Raw genomic sequence first — 10,912 nt, forward strand, 5'->3', positions numbered from 1 at the left:
GAATTAAGACCAGATTCGCATGAAATGCTTCTGAACACATTGCCAAAATGGCCTCATAATTAAATATGATTTCCCACAAATGTGAGTATTGAAAACCATGGTACTTAGATACCATAGTATCTCTGAGATTATGCTGATTGACTGACCTGGAGTAGCAAAAGAAGTCTTAATGTAGAATTCTAGATTTGAATCATTCGTTTCTCTGTCTCAACTTTGAATTCCCATAAAAGTCCCCGCCGCAGAAAAACGAGCTTTTAAAGGCCTCTTAAATTCGGACGTTTTGCTTTGCTCCAGCCTTGCAGCTGACAGGCAGTAGATTTTCACAAGATTCTCGTCGAGTCATTTCAAATGAAGTTCGTTCGGCTTTGCCGAGTCCAAATATTCTACTAGGAAACACAGTGCGTACTCTTCCACTTTTTTGTAAAGCCATAAGAAATATCAAAGCGGGGTAAAAATAGAGAGATGCGGGTGGAATGAAAACCAAAGTAATGAAAGAAAGTATACAGTAAGCCCTGCAGCAATATGGGGATTTATTACGATGTTCGACCCTGGATAGCAAATAAGAAAGCACAGATTAAATAGAACGCTGGATGTATTACCTCACGTAGTCTAGCTACTTTAAATTTTGCATATACTGCTTAGTCAGAGCATTAAAAAAAGAAAAAAAACAGCACAAAGAAAATATGTGTCTTCATAAAAGTGGATCAGTGGGCTTTGTGAAGGAGAGAAAGCATTAACAGCCCATTGTAAAAAAAAAATTAAAGTATTTTCTGGAAAGGTTAGAGGGTGAAACTGCTAAATCAAGCCTCCCCATTATTCAGCACCGTCTCTCCCCACCTTTTTATTTCTTTTCTCTCGGCATCATTATACGTGTATTGCTCGTCTGCTGCCAGGTTCTCGGTAATAAAACGTCCTCATTCGGAGCAACATCCTCAGGTTTTATTTGGAGCTGCCCGCAATAATGAGCTAGCCGAGATCCGGGGGTTTGTGCACCTCAGCACTGGAAACAAGACAATTATACCTTGATGAACTTCCACCAGATTGAGCTGAGGTAAAGCGATCATGTTCTGGCGAGGCCGGGCATTTTTAATGGAATGAAACAGTGTTGGCATTCAGAAACGTAAAAGATACATGGCCTCATTTGTGTGTTGTTATTGTCAAACCTCCTCTAAGGTGTGTGTGTCCCTTATAAAATGCCCTCATTTTGTATAATACAGGTGTACTGTACTGTATGCTGGACATATAGTCCAGCATATATGTGGTGTATGCTGGGGGGGGGATCAACAACTCAGCATCACCTTCATGTCTGCATGTGGCCCAACTATCCACACAGTGACAACTTTATACTTCTCAGCTGAACAGCATCTTCTCCTCCCTCCCTTCTGTGCCTTTTCATCTTTCCCTCGTCCCTCTCCTCCTCCACCATCCTTCATCCTAGTTTGTACTCTTCCACCCTGGCCTCCATCCGTCTGTCCCTCTCTTCTTCTTCTTCTTCTTCGCAGCCAGGAGGCCAGTGTTTGATAATAACATATCAATCTGTAATGCACTCCGGTCATGACTCACCCACAGATGGCCTGGAGAAATACACTTTTTTTTTTTTTTTTTTCCCCCCCCGCTGTGCCTCAGTTATCAATGAAGAAGTGTCTGAAACAGCAGCAGAACTACATTTATCGGGCGGCGATAGGGAAGTTTATTTTAGATATTGCGAAGAAAGCGGTCGAGATATTCGAACTTCGGATACGCTTAAAAGTTGCGCCCTGACAAGATGTGCAGAAACGCGACTGTGAAGTCTCCCGATTGAATGCGAATAGCAAGTTTCGAAGCGCCTTCGGATGAGAACATGCAACGTATAGGTAGCACGCGCGCACACACACACACACACACACACACAAGTGGAAATAAATAAATTTGCACAGAAAATGAAAACAACAAAAAAAAGAAAAAAGAAGAAGCTTATTTTACTGCTGCACACATCTGATCCAGGGAGAGTTACATTAAAATCCTTCTGCTCAAATTGAAAATTAATGAGAAAAATTCAACATTTAAACTAAGGGCATTTTTCTTTAGAAAAATCAAGAAACAAATTGCTCTCAGAAGTAATAGTTTCCCCTCCCCCCCAAAAAATCCACTGGGCCACACAAATATTACTTTGCTTACTCCTACTTTTTCCTGGGAAAAAAACAAAATAAAAAACCAAAAACACAAAGCAGTCCAGATCCTCTCTCTTCTGCTGAGATTCTTTGAAGACCTTCTTTCAGTTTTTAGGCCACCAGATTTTTTTTAAATTATTATTTATTTAAAATTTCATTGTACTTTAAACATTAAATGAATGAATTGCATAGACATGAACAGAAATGGAATTTTGTACATGTTCCCCTTTGTACTTTCCCCAACAATTTGAGTGTGGACATAGCCCAGGGCGGCATTGGTAAGGGGGTGGTGATAATGGTACGCACCAGATAAAACAAATAGCTATCGTAGCTTGTACAAGTTTTCTTTTGCTCTCATACATGTTCAGAAAGATTATTTTGTGTGCATTCAGTGGGAATAAAATTAAAAATTTTCAAGGGCGCACAGAAGGAGGGGTGCCGTTATGCAAGAGCCAACCCTGAGTGCAACTGCTGATTTTTGTTTTTATCGTTGTTACTTTTCTTTTGTTGTTGTTGTCGTTGTTTGTTGCAAAAGTATTCTTCTTTTCCTCCGGTATCCGCAAGTGTGGAGAATCCTGCATCCCAACGCCGAAACCTGTCTGGTGGGAAAGTAGAACACGACAGTTGGAAAATGAATCTCCTCGTCAAAGCGAGGTTTGAACGTTTTTGCCTTTGGAACCAGCAGTTTCTGAATAACGGGGAGAAAGAAGTCGAACTGGCCACCGTTTCATACTTTGTTATGGTTCTAGCGATGCTGCGGTTGCTTCACCGTTTCTCTCCGCATGTGGTCGGGCTCACATCTACAGTGGAGAGGCAGCTTGATATGTCATATTGCTAGAAATGCATCGATTATTTTTATTTTTTTTTTATTTGAGCCTACTTGGTTAATTAATGCAACAATGTGGAGCAAATTTTAGGGAGAATTTGCAAACGTGTTTTTTTTTTTTTTGAAAAGTGATTCATTTAAAAGCGACAAACAAATGGAAATCATCGTGCCTGTTTACTCCAGTTCTGACTTACTTGCACGAGCTTTCATTTCAATTTGGAATGGCAAAAATATTGCTTTACTGGTTTTTAAATCTCCAGATGGTCTGAAGATTTGGAGATCCTCTCATGCCATGTTGAATAATGTTACTTAAATTTGTCAGTATTGTGAAAGTTACAATTAAATATATGTCCTAAGATTTTTTTTTTAAATTTTTTTTATTGTACATATTCGTTAAAGGTAAAGGCTACAACTCCATTCATAATAGCTTTATGGTTCTGGAACCACAGCAGCAAGTATAATTTAAAAAGTTGCATGTTCATGGTATTCCAGTCACGGATGCGAGAGAAAATGGCACCTCAAGTTGATTATTCTGGGACGTTCAGTGAACCACGAGAAACAAAAGTAAATTTTTAAAACTTTCCAGAAGGTTTCAAGCCTTGTCATAAAAACAAAAACAAAAAAAAACCCCATGAAAATATGCAGCCTCAATTTGATTTTATTTTTTAAATGTATGCTGACAATCCCCATAGTTTAGATGAGAATATCCTTTAGACCGATGAAACAACTTGAGCTGCAATAAATTAGCTGGCAACTGCAGACACTGCTTTTGGCTTTGGTTTTGCATGAGGATACGGCATTTGCCCAGAATTCGGTGGCAATATTCATGGAACTGTAAAAGTTAAACCTTTGCTGATTTTTTTTTCTCTTCTCCTATACATCAAGTTGAACTTTTCAGAATTATATGCAGATGTAAGAGGTTACAGGCAGTTGATAGCAACAGGAGTCTGCAGCATGCCTCGGACTGCAGCGCGCTGCATTAACCTGAGCTCGGGGCGAGCACGCTGCAGTGATATATACTGGAGCAGACTGTTGCAGGCAAGCAGGCAAATTACTTCCTGAATTTGGGAACCAGACCTTTTAGGTTGTGCAACTTAAATCCCCCTTCCTTCGATGTGTTTTGCGTCCAGCTCCACATAGCAGCCGGCATGACGACGCTTGCTTATCGGGTCTTTTAAAGCCGTATGCTTCGTGGCAAACGGGAGAGGTTCGCAGAGGGTGAAGGCTTGACGGCGCTAATTGGCGGATACGCGTTTGTTTGTGCTGGAGTCGCCCCCGACAGTGGAAGCGTGAACAAAAGGAGGGGAGGATTGGAAAGTGAGGGCTGGAGGGGGCGACTGTGGGCTGAAACAAAAGCACACGTCAGGTTTCTCTTCTGTATCGACTGCGATAAGCGCTCTTCAGGTGGAGAACCTCGAAAACCAACTGAAAAGAGACAACGAAGGAAGGACGCAGATTTTTTTTTTTTTTTTGTTTTTCGCCACATTCGTCTTCATTTGGTCTCGGGTCTTAAGAAAAGAGGACGAAATCAATTTTGCGATCATGTGTTTTGTTCTCGGGTGCGTGGTAAACTCAAAGAAATCAAAGAAACTTAGAGTCAAAAATACCTTTCATTAATGTGATGTACCACACCAAAAAAAAAATAAAAAAATAAATAAATTTTAAAAATTAAAATATTTTAAAATCCTATATGGCTTTTACTCATGTAAATTATTCTCAGACTTAAGTGATTAACGTTTTTTTTCATTGTCTTTTAAACATGTAGCTAACATGTTTTGTGTATTATCTCTACTTGTGCATTTTCCTCAAGTATTTGAAAGTAAATGAATGAATCAACTGGTGTCTGTTGCCACAAGCAGTTAACCCAATCACTCCCAAGTCAAGCAATTTTTCCTATTTGCAACTAGAACCTGTTTTCAGAATTTTTGTCTGCCAAAGTCGTAGCTTGGCAGACAACAATTACATAGCTTGGCAGCTGTCGTGTGTTGGCCACGCTTCCAGATATCGAATTGACATTAGCAGCTTTTATGTATTCAGGGCATGATTTCCGGTTTCAGACGTTTTGCTAGATTTTTCTGCCAACCCATAAGCCCCGATGAGGAAAATAATTTGCTTTGCAAAGTGGATCATAGCAGCAAAAGAATGTTAGAATGGACGTCTTGGAACTTGTTGATTGAGGTCAGTCCAAGTGAAGAAGACCGGCTGCTGGACTTTCCTTAAAATAACTATTATTTCGGTTGGCAAAGCTGTTCAATTCCAGCAAATTTGAGTAAAAATGTCATTGAACAGCAGCTACTAAAAGCACTGAAGGCCAGGAGTCAACCAATTCAATTACCAACTACCCGTATTATATTCCGTATCGGTAACAGTGACGCAAAGAAATGGTGACTGATGTTCCGGTCTCACTTTCCGTAGATTCCACATCTCGTGTGCGTGAACGACACGTGCGCGAATCTCTACGGTTGCAACATACACCGCATCCGGACCGAGACCGTGAGCGGAATCTGTTGAACAAAAACATTTAATTTGCATGTGTAAATTGAATTTCCTAACATGCCTCCAGGAGTAAAAAAAAAAAAAAAAGGAAATATGTTCATTTCTCATTCGGTATCTTTCACCTGTTTGGCTTGTTTTCCAAGCAGAAGCAATCGTCGCTGACGCCCCGAATTAACTCCTCCACTGAAAAGAATCAATCTAATGAGATTTTGGATGCAGGGCCTGTGACATGCATTGCATATAAGTGTGTTTGTATTTTTTTATTTTTTTACCCGCGTGCAGATGGCTTGTCGTCAAGCCGCTGGAGTTTTATCAGCCTTTTCTTAGCAAACAGCATCTCTGCTGTGAACGTTTAATCCCTGTGGTGCATCAGAATCGTTGGGGACCGGTGGGTTAGGGTGGTGGCGCGTTGCTCTGAAGAACCTGTGGATTCTCCATTTCTGAGTGGCTTTGATTTAAGTCGGTGCGTTACAATTTTGGGGGAGGAATTCCTTGCTTGAAAAGTATGGTTATGTTGCAAAACAAAAACCGTCTCAACTCGTTGGATGAACATCTGGGTTTTTGGTCCAACCGGTGAGTCTAAACGCCATTAAAACGTGTGACACTCCAAAACATCTGTATTCCCCTTTAGCCTAAGATGGGTTTTATGTGATTCTGCATCTTGAAAGATAAACAATTCAGATCTAAGTTTAGATTTTTATTTTTATTTTTTCCTGACACTAACAAAATATCCACTCTCAAAACAAGAGCAGTTGAGTCTTTTTTTTCCACTGTTTTTGTGTGAGTCTGCACCCCAAGCAGAGATACCTAATGACTCTCACTGATGACTGTCTCCTTTTCTTTTTATGCCTCGCAACTTAAGAAAAAAAAAACAAGTTTTTTTTATCCCCCTTGAAGTGAAAGTGATGTTAGTCATTACCGCTTTTGTGTCTCTGCTGGATTGTGGTTCTTCACATTGCTTCTTGCCAAAGAACACCGAGGTTTACAACACTTACTCATCACCGCAGTTTGTGCGCTCTAATCTTTTTTTAAATTAGTATTATTTCTTTCCACAGAATGAACCGTTAGCATTTGTTTTTTTCAGTCTGCTCACATCTTGTTTAAAGACCCAGATCTTTCAAACAAGCAAGTGTGTGAACTGTCATGTTTCATTTGATTCGCTCCTTTTTGATGTCTTTCTCAAAACCTGCATTGGAAAACTGGCTGTTTATAGAGGCTGATTCCCTCTACTTAAAAAAATAATCAGAAAAATGGAATTAAAAACAAGAACAAAAAAAAAAGGTAAATGGATGAAAAGAAAATCAGACTGATTATCACTGTTCAACCAACCAATAGCATTGTGGAGTTTGTCTGGGAAGGTCACTGCTAAGGGTTTGAAAAGGTTTAAAGCACGGTTAAGTAAAAAAAAAGAAGTCCTAAGGTTTCAACATCTCAGGGTGCTGTTCAATCCAAAATGGAAACTACAAAGACAAAGCTGTGGAAACCTGAGTTAGGAGGTTGAAAAGCTCAAGAAGAAGAAGCTGCCAACAACTAGACGCACTCCACTAATCTCTCTCTCTCTGGAGAGGAAAATGAAATCTGCTGTTTAAAGAAAGTGGTAAAAAGTTCTACTAGAGTCTGCCGCAAGCCATGTTGGGTAAAATAAAGAAAAAAGGGAGTAAAGGTCAGATGAAATGAAAATGTAACCTTTGAACTGACGCACAACATGTTTCTCCATAGTGAACGATGGTGGAAGTGGCTGACGTGGAAATCGACGTTCCTGTAATCTCCAGGTAATCTGGCTGAGCGAGAGCTGTTTATCCCATAAATTATCAGTCTGTAAATGTACAAAGCTAGCACACAGTTTGTCCCGCAAGACTTTTTAAGCACTTTGTGCTTTTTCCTGGTGTTCAATAAGGCAGTGTACGTGTTTATTTCGCCGCAAATTCACATTTGAGCGATGTCAAGCAAAAGCGCATTCAAAATCAAAGCAGCATTTGATGAAGATTTTGCAAATCTAAACTAAAACATGACAGGGTAACGAAATAAGCTCCTGTTGCATCATTTCCTAGTTTCAGTTTTCCCTTATATGAATCGATGGAGCGTGGTTGACGAAAACAAAAGAAACAAGGAAAAAACCAAACAAACCCTTGCCTTTAGGAATTTCAAAAGAGTCTTTGAGGTTATGGAGTCGAAGCTGCTTTCTGACCCACTTTGAAGGATTCTTCACCTGGCTGTCGGCGTGACTGTTTTGCAGTTTCGCTCTGCGTCTTACGGTGATTCACAGCGGTTAGAGTAATTGGGGGCGACATTGTTTGGAAGTGTTGTTCTGAATATAAATATGCAGATGATTTATGGTTCAGCTGACTCTGTGCGAACACGGACACTCTCAAGGACTCGGCACGCAGAGGGTTGCATCCACTTATATTTGCTGCAATTAAAGAAAACGAGAAGAAGAAGGAGGAAAAAAAAAACTAGGAACATTTATCATTGATCTTTGTCACCAGACTTGAGTCTCTGCTTATAAGAACAAAGAAAGAGAGCAGCAGCATTACCTCCCACCAGGCTGCTGTGGTTAAGAGGGGAGAAATAAGACTTAGATCAGATGTATGAGCCAGAGGGATCTGGTTCAAAAGATAGGTTTCTATATGTGTAGCTAAGAATATAGGTCAATAACACGTTTACACTCCTTTGTAATTTGGAGATATCTTACCAGGCACTGCAAACGGCGACTCCCACTCTCCCAGCATGACTGCTTTGTAGCTGCCAAGGAGATGAATCAGAAAAATAAAAACAAACAACAAAAAAAGAGAGAGAGAGAGGCGCAAACAAGAACACTAAATCATTTTCAGCGAAGCAGAAAACAACTTTGGATTTCTGTTACTTGTCCACTATGAGGATTGTGCATTGGGTTAATAAGGCTAAAAATTCACGTGGCGAGGTGTATGTTGAAGTGTTCTTTATCTGGGATAAACCAGAACAAACAGGTGGGTCATTGTTAAAAATAATCTCAGGTGGGAGAATCTTTAAACCAGTGGGAACAGCCAAGTGGACTTTTTGGTCTACGTGGAAAATAATGTGTGGGACAAAAAAAAAACAAAACAAAAAACTAACACTAAACATAAACATGAACACAACTCCTCCGATGGGAAAAATTGCGGTTGTCGCGTCATTGTGAAGTTTGTCCAGCAGGAAACCTATGAAAACCTGCAAACCTGCTCATTTCAGGAGAAAAAGAAAACAGAATGACAATCTAGAGAAGAAATCCGAGTTAAGGAGCGCATAGGGAGACAGAAGGCAGCAAGAAAACCAAAGCGCGGAGCGGGTCGTGTTTTTTTTCCCCACGGCTGTCGTTGCTTTAAGGGAACAAACAAAAATGCTGATCTCTGACAAATTCAACATTTCCCTTCATGTACTGGACCTCAAAATGTTACACAGATACTCTGCCGCTGTGCCACTGCCCTACGGGAAGCCACATAGACATTATTGACGTGTTAATAACACAAAGGTCAGGATTTCCTCCCCCGTTTTCTACCTGCACCACACCTCGTCTCCCCCCCCCCTCTCCCGCTTACTCTATCTGGTCGCTTTTGTGGAACTACCTTTTTCATCTTAGTTCATCATAGATGACAAACAGAGCTTTCCCTCCCTCCGTCCCTATACGCTCAAAAATCCTTTTCCGTTCTCCATTCTCTTCTAATTCTGCACTCGAAGCCCTTTCTCCTCACACTTCCTTATCACAGTTGTGTCTCTCCCCCCCCCCCAACACAAACACAGCACTTTGAAGAAAAAAAGGACTCCCGCTGCCGCCGGTGGACATTAATAATTTAAGGGGCAGCCAGCGCAGCACGAAAATGGAAATTAAACACAGGCTTTAAGTTGTGTGAATGATGGCAGGAAGCCAGTCGTGCATAAGCTTAAAGTGCGCGTGTGCTTGAGTGTGTAAGTGGCAAAATTAACACCAAGGCCTCGCTCGTGTACAAACACTAACAGCTTGTAACATTTGATGAAAATAAAGGAAATAACGTGGAATTTGCCTGCTTATAAGAAATGTATTGGTGCAATATTCAGATGAGAAAAAAAAAAAAGCAACTCGAGCTACCTTTATTTAATATTAAATTCAATGGAGTTTTTTTTTTTTTAGCACCATTTCACAATGAACATGTAATACCTTGTTAGAAATATCCCTAAAAAAAAAAAAAAAATCATTCTTGCCACGTTCTTTGTCTTTTAGTGTTGGGAAAAAAAATATCAACTTTTGTTTTGCAGACATAGAAAACATGAGATATTTTACCTACCAGGAAATCATTTGACATTAAGATTCTCCGAGGCGGACCTGACCTGTTCTTCTGTCATTATATGCAACGGAGGCCATCTTCCTGTTGCAATCAGGAAAAACTAAATAAAATTGTCATTAACCTTAAAAGGCGAGAATTATATGAGGCACTTTTTTTTTTAATTACAACCCTGAAATCCCAACTTTTAAGAAATGAGCTTACTCTCAAACTGTCAACAAAATTAAGAACATTTGAATTCATGTGTGCCGCCTTAGCGCACCCGTACTCTCCTGCCCACGCATGTTTTTGTTTCCCCAGAGCTGTTTCTTTCTTTTTTTTTCTTTCTGGGAAGCAAAGACCTCTGAGTTCTTCAAAGAACCTAACGATACAAGAAGGAAGGCTGCCTGAAGCTGAGGCCTCGGAGGCTGGGTTTTGCTCGACGCATGCAGAGGCAGACACAGCAGTGCACTGCAGGGACGCCATGGCGCGCCGCCGTTCACTGCAGATCTCCCACCAAGCCTGACTGGTGCGGCACGGGGCGAACCTCCAGGTGAGGATCAACGAAGCCGGAAGAACTCTTGAGTGTCTTCGGGAGGCGGGTGGGGATGGGGGAGGTGGGATCAAATCCGAGCGCAGCTCCCTCCAGGAGACGACAAGAGGACTTGTTTGGCCCGGTCGCCTGTCTGGTTTCTCTTCATCGTCAGCTCGGCGGAACATCGAGCCAATGTTTTCCGCCCTGCTTGCACAGTAACAAACCACCAAAGTGAGAATAAACACGGCAGTTTTTTGAGGCATTATCAAGCACAACATGCGGGGGTAATTTGTCAGAATCAAACCACCAGATGGCATTCACTGTGAACATGTTGATTGGAGTTAAACTGGGCCCCGGTAAATGTTCGTGGCAGGCTGCCTCCACAGGAAGGGCTAAATTAATCACAAGCAGGGAATTCACACCTCCTGAGAGTGTCAACCACGTCCCGTCTTTAGACAAACACGCAGGGAGACAGACAGACCCGCCGCCTCCCTCCAGCTGGGCCTGACATGCTATGCAAATTGACATTCCTGCGCGTTTAATACATTCGATGATGGAATACTAATGGTACTCTGAGGCGCTGTCACTCCTTTGCATGGACTCAGACTGGACAACGCAAAAATATTTGATCTCGAGATGCAATATTTTGGGG

Source organism: Poecilia latipinna, unplaced genomic scaffold (assembly GCF_001443285.1).
Source record: "Poecilia latipinna isolate Pla-1442-1.1 unplaced genomic scaffold, P_latipinna-1.0 Scaffold819, whole genome shotgun sequence".
In the NCBI taxonomy this organism is placed as follows: Eukaryota; Metazoa; Chordata; class Actinopteri; order Cyprinodontiformes; family Poeciliidae; genus Poecilia; species Poecilia latipinna.